Source organism: Tursiops truncatus, chromosome 7, assembly GCF_011762595.2.
Source record: "Tursiops truncatus isolate mTurTru1 chromosome 7, mTurTru1.mat.Y, whole genome shotgun sequence".
Taxonomy (NCBI): domain Eukaryota; kingdom Metazoa; phylum Chordata; class Mammalia; order Artiodactyla; family Delphinidae; genus Tursiops; species Tursiops truncatus.
In genome coordinates, this window is record NC_047040.1 from 87,116,731 (window position 1) to 87,131,634 (window position 14,904).

A 14,904-nucleotide genomic window follows, 5' to 3' on the forward strand; every position below is an offset into this window, starting at 1 on the left:
TATACTTTGTCCTCATAATATAAGATATATTCAATATATGGATCTGCCATCCTTCTCAAAACAACTTCTGCTGATAAAGGGAGGAGACAAGAGTATCTGCAAGGTTTTTGACCAAAGCAAATAGATTTAAAAAATTCTTGAAATTTACTGAAATGAGGTGCACTGTAGAAGCTGCAGTGTTGTCTAGAAGTTTGAGGATACTGTGGGGTTTTATGTTCAATTTAATACATCTTCTGGGGTTTTATAATTTACCTCATTTTTTATTGAAGTATAGTTGATTTACAGTGTTGTGTCAGTTTCTGGTGTACAGCAAAGTGATTCAATTTTATATATATATACATACACACACATATATATGTGTGTGTGTGTCTGTATTCTTTTTCAGATTCTTTTCCATTATAGTTTATTATAAAATATTGAATATAGTTCCCTGTGCTATACAGTAGGACCCTGTTGTTTATTTTATATACAGTATGTATCTGCTAATCCCAAACTCGTAATTTATCCCCCCCTCCCCCTCTTTGGTTACCACAAGTTTGTTTTCTATGTCTGTGAGTCTGTTTCTGTTCTGTAAATAAATTCATTTGTATCATTTTTTAGATTCCACATATAAGCAATATTATATGGTATTTGTCTTTCTCTTTCTGACTTACTTCACTTAGTATAATAATCTCTAGTCCATCCATATTGCTGCAAATGGCATTATTTCATTCTTTTTTGTGGCTGAGTAATATTCCAGTGTGTGTGTGTGTGTGTGTGTGTGTGTGTGTGTGTGTGTGTGTGTGTGTATATATATATACCACATCTTCTTTATCCATTCCTCCGTTGATGGATATCTAGGTTGCTTCCATGCTTTGGCTATTGTAAATAATGCTGCTGTGAACACTGAGGTGTGTGTATCTTTTCGAATTATAGTTTTCTCTGGACATATGCACAGGAGTGGGATTGATGAATCATATGGTAACTCTATTTTTAGTTTTTTTAAGGAAACTCCATACTGTTTTTCTTAGTGGCTGCACCCAGTTACATTCCCACCAATGGTGTAGGCGGGTTTCCTTTTCTCCCCACCCTCTCCAGCATTTATTATTTGTAGACTCTTTGATGATGGCCATTCAGACAGGTGTGAGGTGATACCTCATTGTAGTTTTGATTTCTCTAATACTTAGTGATGGTGAGCATTTTTCATGTGCCTGTTGGCTATCTGTATGTCTTCTTTGGAGAAATATGTTTAAATCTTCTGCCCATTTTTTGATTGGGCTTTTGGTTGGGTTTTTTTGTTATTGAGTTGTATGAGCTGTCGTATATTTTGGAAATGAATCCCTTGTTGGTCACACCATTTAATTTCCCTCTTTACTGAAACATCCATTTAAGTTAGGGATGCCAATTAGACTTCAGGTGAACATTTCCAATAGACAGTTTTATATACGAATGTGAAATTGAGAATTATTGACCATAGATATAGCTTGTAAAGTCTTCAGCATATAGATAGTATGCTATCACATGAACCATGATGAGATGATCTAGGAAGTGAGAGTCCACAGAAAAGTAGAGAAGTCTGAGGGCCGAGCTGTGAGACACACCAGAGATGAGAAATCCTACAGCAGAAGGCAAACCTGAAAAGGAAATGAGGAGGGTCATGAGGAAAGAGGAGAATCTTTAGGAGGTGGTATCTTAGAACCGAAGTGAGATAAGTCTTTCAAGAAAGAGTGAATAACTATTGCAAATGTTATCTATAGGTATTGTTAAATAAGGACTTAAAATCCACCAATAGATTTAGCAACATAAATGTCATCGGCCACTTTGATGAGAGCTGACTGGTAGAGTGCTATGGGCGAAACCGTGATTAAAGGGGCACAAGAGAAATTATAGGAAAAGAACTGGAGACTGCAAAATAGGCAACTACATATTAGCTCTAAAGAGAGGTAGAGAAATGGTAGGACAGCAGCTTAGATCATGGAAGGGATTTTTTTTTTTTTTGACACGACAAATGTTACAGCATTTTGTGTGGGTGATAGAAAAGATATACTAAAAAACTTAGTTCTTTATCATAAATTTGCAAATATTATGTCAGCCTTTGTCTTTTGCCATTGTTGGTAGAAGCACTAGCATTTAAAGGGTAGAATCAGAATAGGAATTAAACAAACTTTGAGAATTCATCATCTGCTATAGAGAGTGAGATAAAGACTGCCAAAACCAAGCATCAAGAACGTAGAATAGCTTGCAAAGTCAAAGTAGAACCGGGGGTAGAAGCCACTGGAGATTTATATTATTTCCAGAGGGATTTCATGATACTAAATAAATGATAGAATTCTTCTGCAAATCTTTTCTTTCAGGTTGGTTGGATCTTCATGGTAGGGGTGTGTGTGTGTGTGTGTGTGTGTGTGTGTGTGTGTGTGTGTGTAAGCAAACTGGAGAGGAAGCATGCAAGAAACAGAAAAAAGAACCAGTGGCTTTTTCCCTCTCAGACTACAATGTCCTTCCACTGTTCCTAAATCAATCTCATGGAAGCCACAGCCTTTAATACTGTTCCAAGGGTGCTGGGTGCTGGAAACTGGTAATGTTTAATCACTCTCTCTAAGAGTGAGCTTTGATTCTCTTGGATCACTTCAGGAAGAGAAGACACCAACATGCTCATCTCTTTCAAGACAGGCATGGTATATATTTTGAAGATCTGACATGTGAAGGTAGTCTTTAAAACTATTTTGTCATTGTAGAATCAACATGTATATTTCTAAAAATAAAACAAAACCTAGATTATGGAACTTGTAAGCCAGAAATTTGAAGAAATTTACATATGCGTTTTAATATAAAAATTTAGTCACTTAAATGCGTACTGTATCCATCACAACCCAGATCCCTTTTAAACTGCATAATTGCAACTACTCTTCTATTACCATCTGCCATAAAGAAAGTATTCACTGAAAAAGAACCAGATGTGGTAAACAAATTAACACGTGCCGTTGTCAAATGGTGCTTTTCTAAAGTGTATAAGTGACATGGCAATTAATGTCTGTGAACAGCTGGTTTTAAAGAGTGTTGAAAGTGATTACTTTGTCCCATAAATGGACCAATCCACAGATGTTTCAGGTTGTGCTCAGTTGTTGGCATTTGTAAGTTATACTTTGGAAAATACTATGAATGAGAGCATGCTGTTCTGTAAAACTTTTCTGGATGGCATAACAGAAGAAGGAAATATTTTGAGATATTTCAAGTGACAGCACAGGTTTTAGGGTAAGTGAGATGCAGTATGCAGTTCTTAATATGTATTCAAGCATATCAAAGATGGGGGGAGGAGAGCCTCCCATTGCCTAATGCTTTCTGGATATATTGTGCTGTCCACCACAGTCATCTCAATGATCATGTCTATGGAGAGTTGTGAAAAAATGGCATCACTTGTCAAAACTCTTCTTCTTGCAGATCTTCAGTGGCAGTGATGGAAGAATTTAAAATGAGCTGCTTAAAATGTGCTCAAGTGTTACCTTTCTTTCTTAATCAAAAATTAAACTTGACAGACTAATTAATAATCCATTAAGGTTTACAAGGCCAGCTTCCTTGGAATATCTTTTTTCTCACCTTTTGGCTGATATAAACATTTAGAGACCAAGAGGAATGCATCCTTATTATTCCTGACAAAATGGAAGCTGCCATAGAATTTAGTCAATGAAATTAGATGGCAATATTAGGCTTATTTTTGATAAAAAAATATAACCACCTACCAAATTTATCATTCAATGACAATTTATAAACCAAACTTTGGGTCGTCCTGTCTGCATTGTCATTAGTTTCTAGGTTTTTTTTTATTTCCTCTTTGATTTCTTCAGTGATCACTTCATTATTAAGTAGTGTATTGTTTAGCCTCCATGTGTTTGTAGTTTTTACAGATCTTTTCCTGTAATTGATATCTAGTCTCATAGTGTTGTGGTCAGCAAAGATACTTGATACAATTTCAATTTTCTTAAATTTACCAAGGCTTGATTTGTGACCCAAGATATGATCTATCCTGGAGAATGTTCCATGAGTACTTGAGAAAAATGTGTATTCTGTTGTTTTTGGATGGAATGTCCTATAAATATCAATTAAGTCCATCTTGTTTAATGTATCATTTAAAGCCTGTGTGTCCTTATTTATGTTCATTTTGGATTATCTGTCCATTGGTGAAAGTGGGGTGTTAAAGTCCCCTACTATGAATGTGTTACTGTCGATTTCCCCTTTTATGGCTGTTAGTATTTGCCTTATGTATTGAGGTGCTCCTATGTTGGGTGCATAAATATTTACAATTGTTATATCTTCTTATTGGATCATTGATCATTATGTAGTGTCCTTCTTTGTCTCTTCTAATAGTCTTTATTTTAAAGTCTTTTGTCTGATATGAGATTTGCTACTCCAGCTTTCTTTTGGTTTCCATTTGCATGGAATATCTTTTTCCATCCCCTTATTTTCAGTCTGTATGTGTCTTTAGGTCTGAAGTGGGTCTCTTGTAGACAGCAAATATATGGGTCTTGTTTTTGTATCCATTCAGCCAATCTGTGTCTTTTGGTGGGAGCATTTAGTCCATTTACATTTAAGGTAATTATCGATATGTATGTTCCTATTCCCATTTTCTTGTTTTGGGTTTGTTATTGTAGGTCTTTTCCTTCTCTTGTGTTTCTTGCCTAGAGAAGTTCCTTTAACAGTTGTTGTAAAGCTGGTTTGGTGGTGCTGAACTCTGTCAACTTTTGCTTTTCTGTAAAGGTTTTAATTTCTCCATCAAATCTGAATGAGATCCTTGCTGCGTTGAGTAATCTTGGTTGCAGGTTTTTCTCCTTCATCACTTTAAATATGTCCTGCCAGTCCCTTCTGGCTTGCAGAGTTTCTGCTGAAAGATCAGCTGTTAACCTTATGGGGATTCCCTTGTGTGTTATTTGTTGTTTTTCCCTTGCTGCTTTTAATATGTTTTCTTTGTTTTTAATTTTTGACAGTTTGATTAATATGTGTCTTGGCATATTTCTCCTTGGATTTATCCTGTATGGGACTCTCTGTGCTTCCTGGACTTGATTAACCATTTCCTTTCCCACATTAGGGAAGTTTTCAACTATAATCTCTTCAAATATTTTCTCAGTCCCTTTCTTTTTCTCTTCTTCTTCTGGAACCCCTATAATTCGAATGTTGTGCATTTAATGTTGTCCCAGAGGTCTCTGAGACTGTCCTCGATTCTTTTCATTCTTTTTTTCTTTATTCTGCTCTGCTGTAGTTATTTCCACTATTTTATCTTCCAGGTCACTTATCCGTTCTTCTGCCTCAGTTATTCTGCTATTGATCCCATCTAGAGTATTTTTAAATTTCATTTATTGTGTTGTTCATCATTGTTTGTTTCATCTTTAGTTCTTCTAGGTCCTTGTTAAATGTTTCTTGCATTTTGTCTATTCTATTTCCAAGATTTTGGGTCATCTTTACTATCATTATTCTGAATTCTTTTTCAGGTAGACTGCCTATTTCCTCTTCATTTGTTAGGTCTGGTGGGTTTTTATCTTGCTCCTTCATCTGCTGTGTGTTTTTCTGTCTTCTCATTTTGCTTATCTTACTGTGTTTGGGGTCTCCTTTTTGCAGGCTGCAGGTTCGTAGTTCCCATTGTTTTTGGTGTCTGTCCCCAGTGGCTAAGGTTGGTTCAGTGGGTTGTGTAGTCTTCCTGGTGGAGGGGACTAGTGCCTGTGTTCTGGTGGATGAGGCTGGATCTTGTCTTTCTGGTGGGCAGGTCCATGTCTGGTGGTGTGTTTTGGGGTTTCTGTGGACTTATTATGATTTTAGGCAGCCTCTCTGCTAATGGGTGAGGTTGTGTTCCTGTTTTGCTAGTTGTTTGGCATAGGATGTCCAGCACTGTAGCTTGCTGGTCGTTGAGTGAAGCTGGGTGCTGGTGTTGAGATGGAGATCTCTGGGAGATTTTCGCCGTTTGATGTTATGTGGAGCTGGGAGGTCTCTTGTGGACCAGTGTCCTGAAGTTGGCTCTCCCACCTCAGAGGCACAGCACTGACTCCTGGCTGCAGCACCAAGAGCCTTTCATCCACACAGCTCAGAATAAAAGGGAGAAAAAGTAGAAAGAAAGAATTAGTAGAAGTAGAAAGAAAGAAAAGAAAGAAAGAAAAAGAAAGGAGGGAGGGAGGGAGGGAGGAAGGAAGGAGGGAAGGAAGGAAAAAAGAAAGAAAGATAAAGTAAAATAAAATGAAGTAAGATAAAATATAATAAAGTTATTAAAATAAAAAATAATTATTAAGAGAAAAAAATTAAAAAAAGAAAAAAAAAATGGACGGATAGAACCCTAGGACAAATGGTGGAAGCAAAGCTATACAGACAAAGTCTCACACAGAAGCATACACATACACACTCACAAAAAGAGGAAAAGCATACACATACACACTCACATAAATCTTGCTCTCAAAGTCCACCTCCTTAATTTGGGATGATTCTTTGTCTATTCATGTATTCCAGAGATGCAGGGTACATCAAGTTGATTGTGGAGCTTTAATCCGCTGCTTCTGAGGCTGCTGGGAGAGATTTCCCTTTCTCTTCTCTGTTCTCACAGCTCCTGGGGCTCAGCTTTGGATTTGGCCCCGCCTCTGCGTGTAGGTCGCGGAGGGCGTCTTTTCTTCGCTCAGACAGGACGGGGTTAAAGGAGCCGCTGATTTGGGGGCTCTTGCTCACTCAGGCCTGGGGGAGGGAGGAGCACGGAGTGCGGGGGGAGGGGCTGCGGCAGCAGAGGCCGGCGTGGCGTTGCACCAGCCTGAGGCACGCCATGCGTTCTCCTGGGGGTGTTGTCCCTGGATCCCGGGACCCTGGCAGTGGCGCACTGCACAGGCTCCCCGGAACCGGGGTGTGGATAGTGACCTGTGCTCGCACACAGGCTTCTTGGTGGCGGCAGCAGCAGCCTTAGCGTCTTGTGCCCGTCTCTGGGGTCCGCGCTTTTAGCCACAGCTCGCGCCCGTCTCTGGAGCTCCTTTAAGCAGTGCTCTTAATCCCCTCTCCTCTGGCACCAGGAAACAAAGAGGTAAGAAAAAGTCTCTTGCCTCTTCTGCAGCTCCAGACTTTTTCCCCAACTCCCTCCCGGCCGGCCGTGGCGCACCAACCCCCTGCAGGCTGTGTTCACGTCACCAACCCCAGTCCTCTCCCGGAGCTCTGACCGAAGCCTGAGCCTCAGCTCCCAGCCCTGCCCGCCCCGGCAGGTGAGCAGAGAAGCCTCTTGGGCCAGTGAGTGCTGGTCAGCACCGGTCCTCTGTGTGGGAATCTCTCCGCTTTGCCCTCTGCACCCCTGTGGCTGCGCTCTCCTCCGGGGCCCCGAAGCTTTCCCCCTCCGCCACCCACAGTCTCCGCCCGCGAAGGGGCTTCCTAGTGTGTGGAAACCTTTCCTTCTTCACAGCTCCCTCCCACTGGTGCAGGTCCCGTCCCTATCCTTTTGTCTCTGTTTATTCTTTTGCCCTACCCAGGTACGTGGGGGGTTTCTTGCCTTTTGGGAGGTCTGAGGTCTTCTGCCAGCATTCAGTAGGTGCTCTGTAGGAGTTGTTCCACGTGTAGATGTATTTCTGGTGTATCTGTGGGGAGGAAGGTGATCTCCGCGTCTTACTCTTCCGCCATCTTCCCGGAAGCCTTAATGCATTATTTTTTACAAAATAAAAATTAATGCAAAAATCTATGATAAGCCAAATTTCAAAATTTTAAATAAAAAAAGAAACTATAATTGAAGTTTTCTTTTTCCCTCAATTCCCAATATGTTTCAGAATGATGCTTTTACTTGTTCTGGTTAAGAGCTATGGTTTAACAACAACAAAAAAATTGTGCCAATAGACATCAGTTGAAAGCCCTTTTTTTTTAACATCTCTATTTGAGTATAATTGCTTTACAATGATGTGTTAGTTTCTGCTTTATAACGAAGTGAATCAGCTATACATATATATATATATATATATATATATATATATATATATCCCCATATCTCCTCCCTCTGGTGTCTCCCTCCCACCCTCCTTATCCCACCCCTCTAGGTGATCACAAAGCACCAAGCTGATCTCCCTGTGCTATGTCACTGCCTCCCACTAGCTATCTATTTTACATTTGGTAGTGTATATATGTCCATGCCACTCTCTCACTTCGTCCCAGCTTACCCTTCCGCCTCCCCATGTCCTCAAGTCCATTCTCTACACCTGCATCTTTATTCCTGTCCTGCTCCTGTGTTCTTCAGAGCCATTCTTATTTTTTTTTCCAAATTCCATATATATGTGTTAGCATACGGTATTTGTTTTTCTTTTCTGACTTACTTCACTCTGTATGACAGACTCTAGGTCCTTCCACCTCACTACAAATAACTCAATTTCGTTTCTTTTTATGGCTGAGTAATATTCCATTGTATATACGTGCCACATCTTTATCCATTCATCTGTCGATGGACGCTTAGGTTGCTTCCATGTCCTGGCTATTGTAAATAGAGCTGCAATGAACATTGTGGTACATGACTTTTTGAATTATGGTTTTCTCAGGGTATGCCCAGTAGTGAGATTGCTGGGTCGTATGGTATTTCTATTTTTAGTTTTTTAAGGAACCTTCATACTGTTCTCCATAGTAGGGCTCTATCAGTTAACATTCCCACCAACAGTGCAAGAGGTTCCCTTTTCTCCACACCCTCTGCAGCATTTATTGTTTGTAGATTTTTTGATGATGACCATTCTGACTGGTGTGAGGTGATACCTCATTGTAGTTTTGATTTGCATTTCTCTAATGATTAGTGATGTTGAGCATCCTTTCATGTGTTTGTTGGCAATCTGTATATCTTCTTTGGAGAAATGTCTATTTAGGTCTTCTGCCCATTTTTGGATTGGGTTGTTTGGTTTTTTTGATATTGAGCTGCATGAGCTGCTTGTAAATTTTGGAGATTAATCCTTTGTCAGTTGCTTCATTTGCAAATAGTTTCTCCCATGAAAGCCCATTAAAAGTGTATATTTGTTATTTTGGGGGAAGAAATTACCGCATCCTTTGATAGACCCTCCTTGTAGCATCAAGATAGAAATTCCACATCAGAGTCAATGTTCACAGAAAGATCGTAATTGTATAGTCTATGCAAACATCAGAGGATATTTCCTTAAGGTAACCAGTTCTCTCTCTGGGTCTTAATATTCTAATCTTTTAAATGGTTAAATATAGTGCTCTGCAAAAACAACAACGATAACGAAAACCACACACACTCAAACTCTGTATTTACTAAAGAAGCTTACTGCAAAATAAAGAGAAAAAATTTTGTTGCTTGACTTTTTTTTATTTTTTTATTTTTTATTTATTTATTTATTTTTTTTTGCGGTACGGGGGCCTCTCACTGCTGTGGCCTCTCCCGCTGCGGAGCACAGGCTCCAGACGCGCAGGCTCAGCGGCCGTGGCTCACGGGCCCAGCTGCTCCGCGGCATGTGGGATCTTCCCGGACCGGGGCACAAAACGGTGTCCCCCGCATCGGCAGGCGGACTCTCAACCACTGTGCCACCAGGGAAGCCCGTGTTGCTTGACTTTTATTAACATCAAATATAAGTGTTCTTAATTTCAAAGTTAAGCTGGATTTGCCAGAAAAAAATGTTCTGACATTAGCTAGCTCACCGATCTTGAAGCAAATACTTGCAGAAATACATCTCGGCTGTGCTGAGTGTGTGCAAAAATGTCTGACAGTCACAGTTAGGAAACCTCAGTGCAGTGTGCTGACCAGAGGTAGAAGGAGTACCGTAGATTCTTACACGCCCGATTTGAGCCATATGGCACAGCTGTAGAGTGTGATATAGGTCAGACCAATAGAAGAACTAATCGAATCAGAATTGAATTGATTGATTTTGAACAAACACACCAGGAATTTTGCAGTAGACTCAAATAGCACAGGTTAAGCCCAGCTTGACCATGTTAGTACCTAATGCTGACTTTTCTATGCCACCTTATAGTCTACAAAATGTTTTCACAGACAACTCCTTTGAGCCTCTTAGCTCAAATATAAGAACTGATGTAAAGAATGTAAGCATTGATGTCACATGCTACTTGAAGAAAACTGAGACCTGAAGCAGACTTGTCCAGGTTCACATAGTGAGTAAAAATTGGAGGAAGTTCTTGAAGCTATCTGGCCCACAATTCAGTAATTTTTCTATTGTATAGCCTTCTTTCCATCACACTATCATATGCAGAGTGGAAAGAATATCCAATTACTATTTCCTTTTCTCAGTTAAATCAGTATATGTTGGTAAAGCCTTGCATTTATTTTTTTTAACTTTTATTCTTTATTATTTGAAACAATCTCCAAGTTATAGAAAAATTGCAAGTATAGCACAGGTAAATTGTTTTCATTTGAAAGAGTTTTTTACATGATGCTGCATAGCGCTCCCCTCAGTACTTTAGTGTGTAGTTTTTTAAAACAAGAATATTTTTTCTACAGAGCACAATACAACCATTGAAATTGAGAAATTAACATTGACATATTACAACAATTTACTCAACAAAGTTGAATTCAAACTGTCATCTATGTTTTACCAACTGTTTGAGAAATGTTCTTAGTGGCAAAAAAATTCAGTTTGGAATCCTGTAGTGCATTGAATCTTTTAGTCCCCTTCATTAGGAAACCATTTTCAGTCTTCCCTTGGCTTTTGTAACACTGCATCTTCATAGGTACAGGCCAGATAGTTCATAAAATGTCCCTCAATTTGAGTTTCTCTGATGTTTACTCACAATTAGATTCAGGTTGTACATTTCAGGAATATCACAGAAGTAGTATTGTGTTCTTCTTATTGCATCTTGTTAGTTTGCCCAAGATTTCAATTTGTCCTATGTTAACTTTGATCAGTTGATGAAAGTGATGTCTACCATGCTTCTCCACCATCCGAATATTCAATTTATTCATTTATTTTTGTATATCACTATGAACCATGGCTTTCTGTTTTATTTAGTGGGCTGTCATCCATTAACATCATTATTTATTGTGAGGCTCAGTTGTCCCAGATTTGGCCAGTGGAAACCCTCCAAGTGTCCTTTTGGCATGCCCCTTCATCATTTGAGCCTTTTATTGTTTTCTGGTACAAGATGATGTTCTAGTCTCATGTCCCTTCCTGCTCTACCTCTAGATCAGACCTTTCTCCAAGGAGTCCTAGCTCTTCTAGGGGAGACTAGAATTAAGAAACCAAGTCAGGGTTTAAGGTGCACTTATTACTATTGGGATGTCCCTGCTTCCAGGCTTTCTCAATAGAAAATTTAGAAAACACGTGTATAACCACATATTTGCACCTCTATTTATTTTTATGTTTCTTTCTATATTGAAAACCAGGAGTTCACACAGACATCTTTAGTTTCAATATAATGCCATAGCATTAACACTAATTTCCTCCCTTTCTGTATCTGTAATTTTCTTTTCTGATGGTAAGAGACCCAGTTCCCATTATCCCTACCTAACATTTATTTATGTGATCAATCTCCCTCAGTGTAACTGCACTTACAATACTGCTACCATCCTCTTCACGCACAGATGACTTTCTTGTCGCACTTGGGCTCTGATACCTTGCTGCACTGCTCCCTCCAACATGTGAATACCCTTCTCTCCCCACCTTTGTTCCAACTCCCTGAGTGGGATTGCCCACAATGTGGAAATTCTCCTCACTCCAGCCTCCTCAGCCCACTTAGGGGCCATTACCTCCTGGTGAAATGGTCTCCCGGATGGTGATACTCGTACCTGGCTAGAATCATAACACCCTTGTTAGACCGTCATCTCATGTAGATGCTCTCCTCAAGCCACTTGGGCTCGTACAGCCAGTGAAGAGATAACCCTTCTAGACAGATCTTCCTCACACTGTTCACGATCTGATACTCTATGCCAAGTTCCTCCTCTGCACACACTGGAATGCCACCCTTAGGCCACTCAAACACTGACACTGCGTTGGGTTAGCCACCTCCTTACCTGCCGTGGACTCCAGTACCCCATGTCACACCGCCTTGCAGCCCCCTGCCTTGTACATGCCTTCCTCACTTTTCTTGAGGCCTGAAGACTCCCACTCTCCCAGTGGATACCCTCCCCATCCCTCCTGGAGTCCACCGTCCCACACAGGCCACTCTCTATGCACCACGTGAACGACCTTCTCACCCTTCTTATATAATAAATCCTACAACTAGCTGTAATCCCATGTGCATACCCTCCTTACCATGCTTTGGTTCTGACACCCCACATCAAACTGCCCCTTCAGTGGGCATTCCTCAGCAGGCTTGGTTTTCATCCCCTTCACTGGGCCACATTACCTGGGAATACCCTTCTACCCACACTGATTCCAACATTCCATTCTAAGCATGGTGCCACTGCCCCTGGCATGGACACTTACTGTCCTCAGCCACACCTCATGCTTGTGGACTAAATTTTTCATGAAGAGACCAGGAAATGGAAGGGAAAGAAAAGTAAAAATTGTCTTTAAACATAAATAGGATTACTTTCCTTCATCATTGCCCAATTTGTTTTTCAATAGACATTTTTATTCACAAAACTGATCTGCATGTTCTTTCATCCTGATCAGACATGATGGTCTCAGATTGTTTACTAGTCACACCCAGTAAATGACATAAATAAACTAAATGCAGAAACTATATTCCATAATACATCAACAGTATACGCACATGTAGAGAAATATATCTTAAAAGATACCTTTGAAAGAATACTTTCTATGACACCGAATGATTAGAAGCCATTTTCTATGATGTTAATTCATTTGATAGAATAATTTCCCATTGACAGTAATTAATTAGAACAGTTTTGTGTTAATTGGACAGAATTGTCTTTATAAATGAACAGAGACAATTGGCTTTTAGCTCTTTCAAAAAAGTGAAGAACAATAGGAAAAAGGATTTTTAGTTGTAGTAGGAACTGTAGTAGTAGGAAATTAGGAAATTAGTAGGAAATTATTTTGACAGCAGGCTTTATAGGGAAAAGTATGTTTGAAATATGCTGGCCTAGTTGTTCTTTTTCAGTGCCTTATAGCACTTTTATTTTTAGACTTCTTCCTTACTGAGTATGCACTTGGCCTCTGAAATTTATTATATTGTGTGTATAAGTGCACATGTGTGTACGTAGTTTAAGGAAACTGAAAATATGTGAGACACAAATCTCAGAGTGAAGACCTAAAGTCTCACAGGTTGCAGAATCTAATTTATCTGTATGGTTTTCAGGACAAGATCACTTGGGATCAGTTTTAGGATGACCCATGGCAACTAAGTAGATCCCCTATTACTAAGTCACCAGGATTAATGCACCTAATCTGCCTTATGATCAAGTTACTCCCAGTTCTCCAGACAGTGTACTAGAAAGGAAAAGTTCTAAAGTATGATGGGCATGAAGACAATCTCACTGTCACTGCTCCACAAATTCTGTTCTTTCTCCCACACCAGCACCTTTGGATCAGGACAAAGAAGTTTGGAAGGAGGGAGGCCTTAGCTCTATAGCAGTTGAAGTGTTGTATAGCTAAGGCTTCTGAATATGAGAAAGGGCACAAAGCACTAATGTTTTTAAGACCAAACACAGAAAGTTACATTGGCAGTGACGGTTGTAAGGGAAATGCTAAATATTCACATCCACAGTGGCAGAAAATGTGCCTAGACGTTGGGCCAGAGCAGTGCAGCAGCCATGCCACTGCATATGGCAGGAAACGTTTGCAGCTGAGGTGGTACCTAAACAGAACTGAAAGTGGTATAAACCCAGTCCTGCTGTTCAAACCTCACACAGGAATCCCCAGAACCCTTCATCTCCATCTGTGAAAGATTTAGAGAGGCTTGGAGGTGAAGATTCCAGTTAGTTAGTGACATGCCAGAAAGTTTCCACTTAATTTATGCTCTTATTGTATACTTGCCACTTGTGCCCCGATTTTATCTGACCTAATTTGTAGTGGCGTAAGAAATACATTTTATATATGAACATCCAGATGTACTCAAAACATAAATTTATGGGGTTTTATTTATTTTAAAATTGCTACATATATTGTTTTCCTAGGTGATGAACTTCCTTCTGACATTTCGTAGGAATCAGCTTACTCTGATCCTAACTTTAATATTAGTTATCTCCCACTATCTTTTCTTGCTTTGACTGCCATCTGACCAGACTTCTCTAGATCTCAGCCAATCCTCTTGACTTTGATCTATTTAAAAAGATCTGTCAGCTCTAGCACATGTCCATCCCTCCTGGCCCATGCCTGGTGGGTCATCTTCACCATGCTTCCCTTAAGGGACAAAAGATTAGAAACTTAAGATGCTGATTTTACTTCTCATTGTCAAGTGAGGCTGAGTAGGATTCTTCCTGTCTTCCCCAAAGTGTGACCCAAGTAGAGGACCCAAGTGTGAGCTCTCATGAGGGATCGTGGGAATACTGTGAATGTTATTGGAGAAGATTATTTCCCTTTCCAAAGCCAAGGGAATGGCTTTTTACGAATGAGGTGGGTGGACCTAGAGTCTGTCATACAGAGTGAAGTAAGTCAGAAAGAGAAAAACAAATACCGTATGCTAACACATATATATGGAATCTAAGAAAAAAAAAAAAGGTCATGAAGAACCTAGGGGTAGGACGGGAATAAAGAAACAGACCTACTAGAGCATGGACTTGAGGATATGGGGAGGGGGAAGGGTAAGCTGTGACAAAGTAAGAGAGTGGCATGGACATATATACACTACCAAAGGTAAAATAGCTAGCAAGTGGGAAGCAGCCACATAGCACAGGGAGATCAGCTTGGTGCATTGTGACCACCTAGAGGGTGGGATAGGGAGCTTGGGAGGGAGATGCAAGAGGGTGGGGATATGGGGACATATGTATATGTATAGCTGACTCACTTTGTTATACAGCAGAAACTAACACAACATTGTAAAGCAATTATACTCCAATAAAGATGTTTAAAAAAAGTCTCC